We start from the raw sequence: 13,856 nt of genomic DNA on the forward strand, positions 1-13,856 counted from the left end.
AAAAGGAAGCTGGCAAAACAACCCATGACAAAACACCAGGAGATGTAAATTGGTTTGGTAGTATCTGGAGCAGGGTGACCGAGCAGCTCTTTGAATTTAAGGGACAGGCCATACAACACCATTGTGATTAGTGATATAATTCCTGGAGATGGAGGGAAGGAAAAGAATTTACGAGCAAAATCTGAGAACTTCTAAGAGGTTTAAAAGCAGCTCCTTCCTTGTCTGGCTTGGATCCTGAGAGGTAGAAATGTCTACCCCACCAATTCCTTAAGGAGACTCGGAAGAGGGAAAGATGAGGGCGTTCAAAATGTCTATGGAGATTCTTAGTCATCCAAGGTCATGGTTGTCCCAAAGGTGCTTTTTCAAGAGGCAACTGGACTTTTTCCTTTGAAGACGTTTCGCTTCTCATCCAAGAAGCTTCTTCAGCTTCCTCGGAGCTAAAGAAGCTTCTTGGGTGAGAAGCAAAATGTCTTCAAAGAAAAAAACCCCAGAAAGTCCAGTTGCCTCTTGAAAAAGCACCTTTGGGATTGAGGGTGTTCTACTTTTCTCCATCTTTCTCTGCAATGGCATTTTGAGGACGTGATACTTCTGCTGTGTTTTGGGGAAGAAGACCCATCTACCTTTGTCTTATATCTTCTCACTGAAGCCAATGGTTACAGAACCAATGCAGTCAGTTCTTCTAGCCACAAGAAATGGTATCTGAAAGCCTTAATAAGTTTTTGTAACAGATTAGCAGAGTTTGAAGGACCCTTGGAGGTCTTCTAGTCCAACTCCCTGCTTAAGCAGGAAACCCTATACCATTTCAGACAAATGCTACTCCAGTTTCTACTTAAAACCTTCAGTGATAAACCCATCCATAACTCCTGAAGGAAAGCTGCTCCACTGATTTATTGCTCCCACTATCAGGACATTTCTCCTTCCTTCTAGGTTGGATCTTTCCTTGATGAATTTGCTTCCATTGCTTCCTGTTCTGCCTTGGAGAATAGGTTTTGATACCATTGCAGAGACAATCGATCTACTATGCTTCAGTCTGGACAGCCTCAAGGTTGCTTTATATAATCTTGATACGGTTTTTTCTAAATTTGAAATGTGTGCATTTGGCATACTCAATATCAGAGGTGGGTTACAGCCGGGATGCCCCGATACGGAGAGCAGCAGGTACTGTTCCGGTAGGGAGCTGCGGAGGGCTCACCCGCCTACCCACTCTCTTTACCGGTATTTGACCCTTCCGGGCCATTTGCTCATGCACACGCAATGTACGGCGCCTGTGCAATGCTCCGTCGAGCAGCTGGAGCATTGCAGGGTGCTATGCGCCTGTGGTGAATGCCCGGTCCCGCCGCAGTGTACCAGTTGCGACGGGATCTGGAATTCACCACTGCTCAGTGTGATGGACTGCCTGCCAAAATAAAGCCAGATCATGGCACACACTTGAAAGTTAATCAAGAAGCCTATAAATGTGGCGTTCGTCTGGCACGAACAAAGAATGCTTATCCACAGGAAATATGCATGTGTAAAGCTTGTATCAATTTTGCGTAGTTAGAAAGCTGATTATAAGTAACAAGAGTTAGGCAATTTGCAGACCTCAGCTAAAAGTTAGGAATAGAGATAGCCTGCAGTAAATAAAACGTGTATGAGATAACTCCTGGGGCATTCATTAGCTAAGGCTTAGGAATAGGGACAGCTAGAGACCAATAGAACAAACTGTAGAATTATTACTAAAATTCTGGAACTTGATGTCCACCCAACTTAAAAGTTGCCAACAGTGAGAGTCAGTGCTGTAGTGTAAAAACCCAAAGAAGGAAGATGGGCACCACTCCTAAGTTGTTCATAGGACAGTCATCATAAATGGCATGGAGCCATCTCTACCTGTAAAAAGGTTGGTGAAGAGAGGCCACTTGGAACGCTCTAAACTGGTAAAGAACACACAAGCAACTGCTATTAATCCAGAGATTGTGCTGAGTGACATTAAACTTCTGGTCAACTGAAGGATTTCTGGGGATAAAACGTTGAAAACGTTAAGTAGGAACATCATGGCTTAGTAGGGTTCAGTAGACAGAGGGATGCTGTGGTTTAAACCCATCTGAATGAATAGTAGACAAAAGTAATCCTAAACCCTAACCAATTTCGTTGTATGTAAGTACAATGACAATAAAGGTTATAAATACTTATAAAGAACCATAAAGTAAGTTTGATTCCCATGCCACTTATAATCGCCATCTGTCTTTGAACAATGAAACCCCTTTGTTCTCTATTATTTCAATCGCTCCATCTTTCCAGAAAAGGTTACCGTATTTTTCGTTGTATAAGACGCACTTTCCACCCCCCACCTCCCCTAAAAGAGGGTGAAAATTTGGAAGCGTCTTATACACCAAATGTAGTCCCACCTACCCCTCACCCCCCACCCTTTGGCCTCTGACTCCCAGCAATTTGTCTCCTTGTAGAGAACAGCAAACCACCTGTTTCAGTTTCAGCTTCAACACAGCCTGATTAGCACAAGCAGCTGATGGTCAGTTGGATCATCCTCCCAACCATCAGCTGTTTCAGGGATTGTCATTGCCTATTGCCACCCCCGCGTGCCCTATTTTCAGCCTCTGTGCACCCCATTTTCCACCCATTCCAATCCCCGCTGCCCAGAACAGGCGGAAAATGGGACTAAATTAGGAAAACCTACATGCCCTTAAAGCGGGGTCGAACCTGTGGGCCATGGCCTATTGGCCACCGGGCCACGTGAGTAGTTGGCTGGTGCATGCACATGTGTGCGTGCGCATAGCACCACTCACATGAGCATTGCCATAAGTATTACAGGTGCTCATGGCCCCACTCATGCAAGCCATGGGCATTTGCATGCACCTGACTCTCCCACAAAACCATGCCCTCTTCCCCCCTCCCCCCCCCCGGGCTGCCAACCCAGAAAGGTTCGGGAACTGCCCCGGAGCAATGCATTGTAATCCCTATTTCCACTTCATTCCATCAATCTTTAAACTGAACTTCGCAGGGAGAAGGCAAGGAGAAGGAAGATGGGAATAATCCTTACTTGTGTTCGCAACAAGTTTCTGGCAGGTTTGGTTCTTGCAAATGCTCCAGAGACCGACATTGATGGGCTTCTCGAACTGGATGATTGTAAGCCAGAATGGAGAGAGTAACGTGGTGAACAAAAGAAATAAACCCACACAGGAAAAGATCCTGGTGAAAAACTGATACCGGAATGTTAAGCTCGAGACTTTGCTGTCCCGGATGCCTTTGGGGGGGGGAAACAAAGGGGTGGGGAGGAAACACTTGTTTATTTCATCATGACATTTGGATCCCTTCTTGAGGAGTGGTGCAGTGGCCTAGAGGTAGAACTCTCGCCTCGCAATCAGGAGGCTGTGAGTTCAATCCTAGGTAGAGGCAAATATTTCTCTCTCTGGGCACAATGAGAATATATCTGATGAACAAAACTCCGCATTGGCAACAGGGAAGGGCATCTGGCCAGTAAATCTGCTAGCTCCATTCATGTTGATGATTTCACTCCCATGCTGAGTGGAGATACAAACACTACTATTCCGGTTCACAAAGGCATTCAAACTGACCAGCTATAAACTTTGCAGGCGGGCAAAATGCCCCAGTGGCCAATCAGAAAAACAGATCTCACATCGCAGGGGGCAGGAGGGGAGCTAGACGATCACATGTTATGGAACTACATTTCCCATAAGGCAGTCTCTGCCTACCTTTCCCATGAGGTAGTTTCTTAAAGGAGGCAGTTCTTAATTCCTACATTAGCTATATCCTGCTGGGGCAGCACATACACCCCTTAACTGAGACCCCGTAACAATCTCCCATTTTTACATCAAAGTTTCATTGTTTCTATGTCACTGTTGGAGGTGGTTGTAAGCCTTCAGGAACCACATGGAAGCCAAGACGAAGAGTTGCATCTCTAGCTTGGAGTCAGTTGAGGTCTTTTGTCTATTTTGTTTTGGACCAAATTGAGTAAAAGCTTTTTTAAAAAATCTTTGATCACTTACCTCTTTTTTGGAAATTTATCCTTGAGAGCTGGAAAACAAAGACCTTAGTTAGGAGACAGAGCTGGCGACTGTATTGCTAGATTTCAATTGCAATGTTGTTGTTTTTTAAAAAAAACATCCTTCAATATCTTCAAATGTTTTAAATCATGTAAGAAACCAGAATGAGAATAATAACAGTGAGCCCTGATTATTAGAATTAATTAGAAACAAGGATTGTTGATTTTTTTTTTTAAAAAAAGACAGTTTAGTCTATCGATTCAGGCACCAGGCTAAACACTGGGAGACTGTGAGTTCTAGTTCCTGCCTTAGCCAAGAAAGCCAGCTGGGTGACCTTGGGCCAGTCACTCTCTCTCAGCCCAACCAACCTGGCAGGGTTGTTGTTGAGGAAAATAGGAGGAGGCAAATGTGTTGGATATGTGTACTGCCTTGAGTTATTAGACTGAATCAATAAAGCAAAATGAAAAGCATCCAGAAATTAGTACGTTAGATCAGCGGTCAGCAACCAGTGGTCCGCAAAAAGATTTTGGTGGTCTGCAGAAAAATCATTTTTTATATTGCACTAAATACTATTTGTCTTTTTAAAGAAATCATAGCAGTGGTCCACGGGATTTAAAATTATGAATTTAGTGGTCCCTGAGGTCCGGAAGGTTGGTGACCCCTGCACTAAATCATAATCCATTCTAAAACTGAAGATCTTCAGCAATGTATGGGAAAAAAAATAGGGGAAAAGTCAAGCCTCCCTTTGAAAGAGCAAAGTACAGAAAAAGTCTAGAGTAATAAAGTTTATTATGGAGATAAGCGTATCAGCAAATCATTCCAGCTTTAGAGGCCACCTTATTCTAAGTCAGAATCAAATTAATTATGTAGTAAGGCCATTATTAATGAGAGACGTGGCTAAGACGCTGAGCTTGTCAATCAGAAAGGTCAGCAGTTCGGCGGTTTGAATCTCTAGTACCGCGTAATGGAGTGAGCTCCAGTTACTTGCCCCAGCTTCTGCCAACCTAGCAGTTTGAAAGCATGTAAAAATGCAAGTAGAAAAATAGGAACCACCTTTGGTGGGAAGGTAACAGCGTTCTGTGTACCTTTGGCATTTAGTCATGCCGGCCACATGAACCACGGAGATGACTTTGGACAGCGCTGGCTCTTCGGCTTTGAAATGGAGATGAGCACTGCCCCCTAGAGTCGGGAACGACTAGAACATATATGCGAGGGGAACCTTTACCTTTAACTTACCATTGTTAAGACAGTAGCAGAATCACAAGCGTAGCTCTGTTTAGAGAAGGGTAAGAACACCACCTTCCTTCCGTACTACGTGGTTTTTTCCTGAAAAGAAAAAGAAAAGAAACACAAAAGGTGTTATATGAACATCATCCTGGAGATCTTTGATGGAGAGGACTTGGTGGTCCATCTGTAGAAAACAGAACCAAAAAGAGAGAGAGAGGTACCTCTGGCCATCAGCTTCTTAGATAGGAAGCCCTGAGAAAAACACAGGTTAGGGTTGGCCATCAAAAAGATATATTCCAAAAAAGCAGAAGGACTTATGTTGGTGAAGGAGGGTGACCCTGGTCCTTCCTTCCTTGGTCTTTGTTCCTGCAGGAAAGAAGATTCTCTGACAGTTGAAAGCTGCGACTCTGTGGAGCCATGGAACAATTGTGATGTTTTGGTTTAGACTGTGACATGAAAGCAAGCCGGCCAATAGATTTGGAGAAAGAACCGAGCCAGGGTTGTCCGTGTTTTTTGAGTTTCGCGCTCAGTTGCCGGGCAGGAGGGTGGAGGGATTGTGTCGCTTCTCCAAACTAGCTTGATCTGAGATGCCTCCAAAGGAACAGCAGTTTGAGAGACACGAGTCTTCAGTTAATATTTGCAACAGCTTCTGGTATGACATTGTAAGTCCAACAAAGAAAATGGCACACTGGATCTGTAACAGAGGTTGGTAACCTAGCAGCCCTCAGCCCCAAGGTACCTGGGGTATCTCACATCGCAGGGGGCGGGAGGGGAGCTAGACGAGTGGTGGGATCCAGCCAGTTCTCACCTATTCGGGAGCACCGGTTGCTAACTTTCTAAGCAGTTTGGAGAACCGGTTGTTGGAAGAAATCTCCTTTTGTTTTTTCCCACTTTATAGGGCTAATCCTGTAAGGAAGGCAGGAAGGAAACGTCCTGGCGCTGTTTCTAGCCTAATCTTTATTGCCCTGCTTACAGAAACTGCCTCTCCGGTTAACCCTTATCACATTCTAACAGCTAAGCGCCCATCGATCTGAGTGATGTTGAATTGGCCATGCCCACATGGCCACATGACCACCAAGCCCCATTTACCCAGCTGGTCATTAGGGCAGAGAACCAGTTGTTAAATTATTTGAATCCCACCACTGGGCTAGACCTAACTTTAAAAACACTTTGAGAACGTATACCAGCTCTACCTTTATTGAGAGATTTTGCAGTACCAGAATCTTGCCAGTCTGAGAGTCCTTACTTCCTTCTCTACCTTTACTTTCCAGAGAACTAAGGACGGCCCCATCTGAGATGTGTGCTCCACCCTTCCTTTGAACTCAGCTTCAGTTAGCAGAATGTTGCCTGCTAAAGCCTTGAATGAGCCCTGGTGGCGCAGTGGTTAGAGAGCAGTATTACAGGCTGCTTCTGCTGCCTGCCGGCTGCCTGCAATTTGGCAGTTCGAATCTCACCAGGCTCAAGGTTGACTTAGCTTTCCATCCTTCCGAGGTGGGTCAAATGAGGACCCAGATTGTCGGGGGCAATAGGCTGACTCTGTAAACCGCTTAGAGAGGGCTGTAAAGCCCTGTAAAGTGGCATATAAGTCTGAGTGCTATTGCTATGGCTACTCTGTGGCTCTTCCTCCGGTCTTCCAAGGTTCTTCTCACAGCTCATTACATATATGAATGAAAGTCACCCTTCCCTCCATTTTTAGCAATTCTAGGTTACTAACAAATACATTTAACCAACAACTAGGATGCTCTATGTTTCTCACCTGTGTTCCTACATCTTAGAGGGTGTTTTTTTTTTTTTTTGTCAAATTGGCTGAATGATCTGCCTGCAATGTCCAATAAAATTGCTTGGATGATGATGATGATGCCTGAAAGGCTAGGTTCTTTCTACAGGTCCATGCCAAGATCTGGTGGTCACCTTACTACCAAAACATTTACTGCGTGTTGTGCTGCATCAACTTCATGCTTCTTCTGATTATCATGGCAACCCCCATATGGCTTCAGCAACATTTGAAGGAAGACTATATCGTTGTTGGGATATGGAGTTCTTGTGACGAGTCGGACTGTAAAGACCTTGCTCTTTCTGAGGAAGGTAAGTGAGGCAGCGGTGTTTTTCCTGTCTGCTGGAATACTTTCCCACCTAAAGTAGTGTTAAACCTACCGGCAGTCCTTCACTTACAACTGTGCGTAAGCTCTCAATGTGCGTGCAACAATAGCGATAAGCAACAAAGTTATAGTCGTAAGAACTGAAGAAGATAGGTAATAGGGAAGCGGAGAGTAAGGATGGCTGTAGCAAACCAACAATACCTCAAAATACACCGACCAGCTTCTAACAAACAGAGAGAGATCTAACAACCATTCTGGCTCCCTCTTATGGCTGCTTGAGGTAACAAGCCAATTACATCTGTTAAGCATTTAAAGTAACAGTAAAGTAATCATAGCTTATATACATTGCCAAGCCAAGCCTAGGGTTACATCCCTAACAATGGCAATACTTTCTTTTTTAGATAGTTTGACAGTGTTGTGGGAAGTAGCTGCTTAGCAGAGTAATGGCATGGAGGGAAAAAAAACAGTCCTTGTATCTAGTTGTTCTGACGTGCAATGCCCTAGAGTGTTGTTTTGAGGGTAGAAGTTGAAACTGTTTATGTCTTAGGATGCAAAGAGTCTATAGATATTTTCACAGTCCTCTTTTTGACTTGTGCAACATATAGTTCCTCAAATGTAGATAGTTTCAGCTTTGTGTACCAAGAGTTCACACTGCATGTTCTAAATCCCAGATTCAAATCTACATGTTGGTATTTAGTGAATCAATCAAATTAATGAAGAAGATCCAAGACAAGGACTTTACCAGGGAGAGGAAGTGGGGAGTCGAAAAAGTCAAAATGGCAGCTATAACTGTATGGTCAAAGGTGTCATCTTGACTTTTTCTCCTCATTTTAGAAAGGCCTGGGCACCATTCAGAAAAGTGATGCTTCTACTAAGAGACTTTGTTGGCCTTACTTCTCCCTTCCTCCCTAACCTGCTATGATTCACGTTAAATTACTCCTCCTCCTCTTCTTCTTCTTCCACATGGAAAAAACAAATTCCTCTAGCCCATCTGGATACTATCCGATTCTTTTCGATTTTGTCCTTCATCTTCACCTTACTCGCCTTCATCTCGTCGCGAGACTTTATATCCCGCCTCGTAGATACCAACATCATTGAAGACTTGATCTCCTCAGCATCAAACTTCTGTGCAGGTATGGTGTAAGCCAGGTTGTTATTCTCTGGGCTGGTCATCTGAGGAAGATCTTAGAAATCACAAGTTTATATAGCCGGAATTGGGTATGTCTAGTTTAATGAAAAGAAGGACTGGGGTGACATGATAGCAGTCTTCCAATATTTGAGGGATTGCCACAAGAAAGTGGGGGTCCACCTATTCTCCAAAGCACTTGAGGGCAGGACAAGAAGCAACAGATGGAAACTAATCAAGGAGAGAAGCAACCTAGAACTAAGGAGAAATTTCCTGACAGTCAGAAAAATTAATCAGTGGAACAGAAGTTGCCTCCAGAAGTTGTGAATGCTCCCACACTGGAGGTTTTTTAAGAAGAGATTGGGCTCCCACACTGGAGGTTTTTTAAGAAGAGATTGGACAACCATTAGTCTGAAATGGTATAGGTTTTTCTGCCTAAGCAGGGGGTTGGAGTAGAAGACCTCCAAGGTCCCTTCCAACTCTGCTATTTTATTCTATTCTATTCTAAAATGTGAAAACAGAAGGGGTGTGTGTGTGTGTGTGTGTGTGTGTGTGTGTGTAAAGGTAAAGGTACCTCTTGCACATATGTGCTAGTCCTTCCCGACTCTAAGGGGCGGTGCTCATCTCCGTTTCAAAGCTGAAGAGCCAGCGCTGTCCGAAGACGTCTCCATGGTCATGTGGCCGGCATGACTAAACAGCAAAGGCTCATGGAACACTGTTACCTTCCCACCAAAAGTGGTTCCTATTTCTCTACTTGCATTTTTTACGTGCTTTCGAACAGCTAGGTTGGCAGAAGCTGGGACAAGGAACGGGAGCTCACTCTATTAGGCGGCGTTAGGGATTCGAACTGCCAAACTGCCGACCTTTCTGATCGACGAGCTCAGCGCCTTGAGCCCCTGAGCCACCGCGTCTGCGTAAAATCCATATTAATTCATATCATCCGGGAGGGTACAAATGGCTGTCTGGGAGATTCCAGGAGTTGGTATTCATCCATTCTGAAGTTGCTGCGTTTGAGAAATTCTGGGCTAGCCCAACATGTGAATCCAATCTGGACAAGCCATGTTCCTACAAAGTTTTGTTCTGTGATGTGATGGAAAGACCTTTTGAAGATCAAGTAGCGATACGGAGCTTTAACGCCCTCCCTCCCTCTCTCCCTTTAGGAATCTTCTTGATGAGTTTGCTATTGATTGTACACTTCCGGCTTAAAACTGTGCTTGATGAAATTGGGAGCCGTACCATACCTTGGTGGGGTTTCATTGGGAGTTGCATCATCTGCGTACACTGTTTCGTCTTAGGTGAGTGCATCACATGAGAAGTTTTACATCCAAATATATATTTACTCTTCGTGCTGTTCCCATCTTCCCTTAACACATTAGCAGAACCCACAATGGTCTGAGAAATCGCCGTCTCTGCTAGGTAATGAGTTTAGCTGAGCTAATTATTAGCTGAAACTAAATTAACCAAGTCAAAACAGCAAAACAGAGGGAAGTCCTTCACCCAAACGTCCTCAAACTCCCAAATAAGTTACCCAGACTTAATCCACGTATCAAAGGATAAGGTCTCCAAACACAAATGGAGCTCCTTAAATTAGGCCTCCCAGCAAACATTGATATTCGCAAGAACAAATATCATAGACATATCTACACACACACCCTACACACACATGGCCCTCAAGCGTCACCCTAGAACAGGGGTGTCAAACTCAAGACCCAGGGGCCGGATCCAGCCCACCGGGGGCTTAAATCTGGCCCTTCACTGGCAAAGCACTCAGGCCACCACAGGTGCCCCCGACACAAGTGATGTCAAGCTGGCCACACCCACCATGGCCACGCAGACTGTCCCCCCTCCCCCGAAGTCAAACACAACCCTGATGTGGCCCTCAATGAAATTGAGTTTGACACCCCTGCCTTAGAATCAGCACATAGACAGGACAAGCTCCCCTATTTAGCTGTGTCCCTTTACCACGTTTCTCTGCAATTGCCCCTGAAGGCAAACGGTTTGCTTTTAGACGAGAATATTTCTTCTTTTCTCCCAGCCGTTTGGATCTCATTGTATTTATTCTGACCCCATTTTCTTCTCCGTCACCCTCTGTACCTGCTTAGGCACACTCAGTCTACTGAGATATAAATCCCTGGTGTTGAAGCGTTTGAGCAGGCACTCGTCCGGAAGAATAGTGAGCGCAGACAAGGAAAGACAAAGGACAAGCACCCAACTATCAGTACTTCGGAGTTGAACAATTCCATAAATGACGGTTCAGCATTCCGAAATGCAAAACCCCTTCCCGTTTCCCCCACCCTGAATTTCTTTACCGCCCTTGTTTCTTCAATGCATTATGAAAAATAAACGTTTTGTTCGTGACCAAACTTCAGATCCTTGACAATTGGGGTTTCAAGGTGGAAGTGTGTGTGTTATTTACAGGCAATGGAAAACTCTGAAAAGTTTTAAGCACTCTTTAAAAATTTTGATAACTCATAATGGGGGTTGGAGCTGCAGCAGATTCGGACAGTGAGGAGGTTGGGGAGGAACATGGGCCAGTCCTGGAGTCTGGGGAAGGCTCTGATGAGGGCTCTGTGTCGGAGACAGAGGCAGAGAGGGAGCCAGAGCTGTATGCCAGTTATCAGCTGCCTTCAGAGTCAGACATCAGTGAGGCAGACAAACAGCTGGAGCCTGTTCCCAATGTGCGCATGCGCAGAGTTGCCAGACGAAGGGAACAGCTGAAGAAACAGGGGTCGACTTGGGAGTAAGGCCACAGGTGGATGATGAATGGCCCCTCCCAGAAGAAATTTTGCTGTATTTAAGTACAATGACAATAAAGATTATACTTACTTAAATAAAAGAGGAGCGAAAGGGGAGTGGAGTTTGCAGGAGACAAAGAATTCGCTTAATTGGTTCGTGACTCTCCGAGACGCCTTGTCAAATTCTGCAGAGATCGGCCCGTCAGCTCTCCAAGCCAGAGAAGGTCTGTGACTGTAAATCCTCCCTCGAAAGACTTTGCTGGATCTGAATGAGCAGAATTCACAGTCAATTAATAAAAGGGTGTTTTTTTCTGTTGGGACCAGGAGTTTGCTTCATGCTCTTTGGAAGCCTAGGGCAGAACAAATGGCAGGGTGGGTCTGTATTGTATTCTGAAGCATTGTAGCACTGTGTAGAAACCACAGTAAGTTTTGCCAATGCCAAAGAAGCCACATTTGCATTTCATGGAGATGAGGGAAAGTTCCTTTCCATTTAAGTCCATGCTTTTGCATCTTCCAATGTCGTTGTCTGTAATCAGGGTTGCTTTGGTATCTACTGATCTTCGCATTTCATTTTTTTTTTAAAAAGAAAGAAAACAAGAACAAACCACAAAATGCATGCTAAGCCCTACGGATGCTTAGCTTGATTAATGCTTTCCTTTTGAGAAAAAGCAAGAAAAAGAAGAGGGAAGCTTACGATGAATAACGGCACTATGGATTGCAATGAGAACCATTCAGTCCTGCATGAAATAAAAGCTGATCTCTACCTTGAGATAGCAATAGCAATAGCAGTTGGACTTATATACCGCTTCGCAGTGCTTTATAGCCCTCTCTAAGTGGTTTACAGAGTCAGCATATTCCCCAGTGGTGGTATTCGATTTTTTTTTTCTTATCGGTTCTCTGGGCGTGGCTTGGTGGTGGTGGGTCATGTGACTGAGTGGGCGTGCCCAACTTGACACCACTCATGTCCACGCCCACTCAGTCACATGACCTCCCCACCACCACCAAGCCACACCCACAGAATCCAGTAGGAAAAAACCCCTGAACTTACAGCTATTATTTCTACCTATTTTCTGCCCAAGCCTGGCGTAATCTGTCAAAGGCTTCCTCCTGCATGCCGCCTGCTCTCCCTTTGGCAGTCGCACGTCTCGCTCCATTTCCCCTCGTTTCTAGCCTTAGCCTCGTTTCTTTCCCCACGACCGCCTCTTTTTTCGGGCTTACCTTCCTCCCGCGGCAGCTGGTGGCAGAGGGGAAGGCAAGCTCTCTTTTTTGGTGCGACTGCGAGAAGCCTCCCAGCCGCCGCCTCTTTGCCAGCCAGAATCAAGCTGGCAGCAGCAGCTGACTGGAGGCTTCTTGAGCCATAAACTATCGGAGATCTTGAACACGCCGAAAAAGCCGCTGCAGGGCCAAATGGAAACAAATGGGAATGAATGGGAATGAACTTTCAGTTGGCCTATTGGGCCTTTTTTTTCACCTCTCCAGGCTCCGGAGGCTTTCCTGAAGCCTGGGGAAGGCAAAAATGGCCTCTCCCAGCCCTCCAGAAGGTCGAATATCATCTGGTCAGTGGTCACATGCACACTGGAGCTGACAGCTTGCGTGCCAGCAAATATGTCTCTGCGTGCCACCTGTGGCAAGCGTGCCATAGACTCGCCATCAAGGGTCTAGGGTCTTGAGCAGGGGTTTGGTCTAGAAGACCTCCAAAGTCCCTTCCAGCTCTATTCTGATTGGTTGAAATCGGAAGGGGAGCCCTGCTCTTCTGAAATCGGTGGACTATTTCTCCCCTTCCTGCAGAAATGTAGACAAATTGTCTCCAGTTTTCTGCCCCTCCCCTCCCCTCCCATGCCTTTTGAACCAATCTGTACATGAAAGTTGGTTTCCTTCCTGGAACAGATATTTCTAAGTCCAAGCAAGAAGAGATGATAATAGTGGTGATGTTATTTCTGTCTGTTCGTCTGTATAGAACCTGTGAGGTCATAGCAAGTCTCACAAAGGTAAGCATGGAGATCTCATAAGAGTGTAACTGACTAACTGATCAGAGCATTAAAAAAGAAGGTTGGGTGATCACAATTATTATTTGATGCCGAGAGTCAGATATTATGCCAGAAGGCTTAATGGTAAGTAAATTGGGTTTTCTAACTCACAATAGCCCATGACCATTATTATTACTATTTATTTCTATTTAGCAATAGCAATAGCACTTTGACTTATATGCCACTTCACAGTGCTTTATAGCACTCCCTCAGTGGTTTACAGAATCAGCCAATTGGCCTCGACAATCTGGGTCCTCATTTGACCCACCTCGGAAGGATGGAAAGCTGAGTCAATCTTGAGCCAGTGAGAATCGAACTCCTGGCAGTGGGCAGAGTTAGCCTGCAATACTGCATTCTAACCATTCCACCACCAGGGCTCTTCTGCAATAATCCAAATGAAAGGAGGCTAAAATATATGTTGAGGAGGAAGAAGGAGGAGGAGGAGATTAGATAGATACCGATACAGATTAACAGAGTTGGAAGGGACCTTGTAGGTCATCTAGTCCAACCCCTCCCCCCCTGCCCAAGCTGGAGACCCTATGCCATTTTTGACAAATGGCAGTCCAATCTCTTCTTGAAAGCCTCCAGTGATGAAGCTCCCACAACTTCTGAAGGCAACTTCTGTTCCATGGGTTGATTGCTTT

This window comes from Natrix helvetica (assembly GCF_964273705.1).
Source record: "Natrix helvetica genome assembly, chromosome: 9".
Classification (NCBI taxonomy): domain Eukaryota; kingdom Metazoa; phylum Chordata; class Lepidosauria; order Squamata; family Natricidae; genus Natrix; species Natrix helvetica.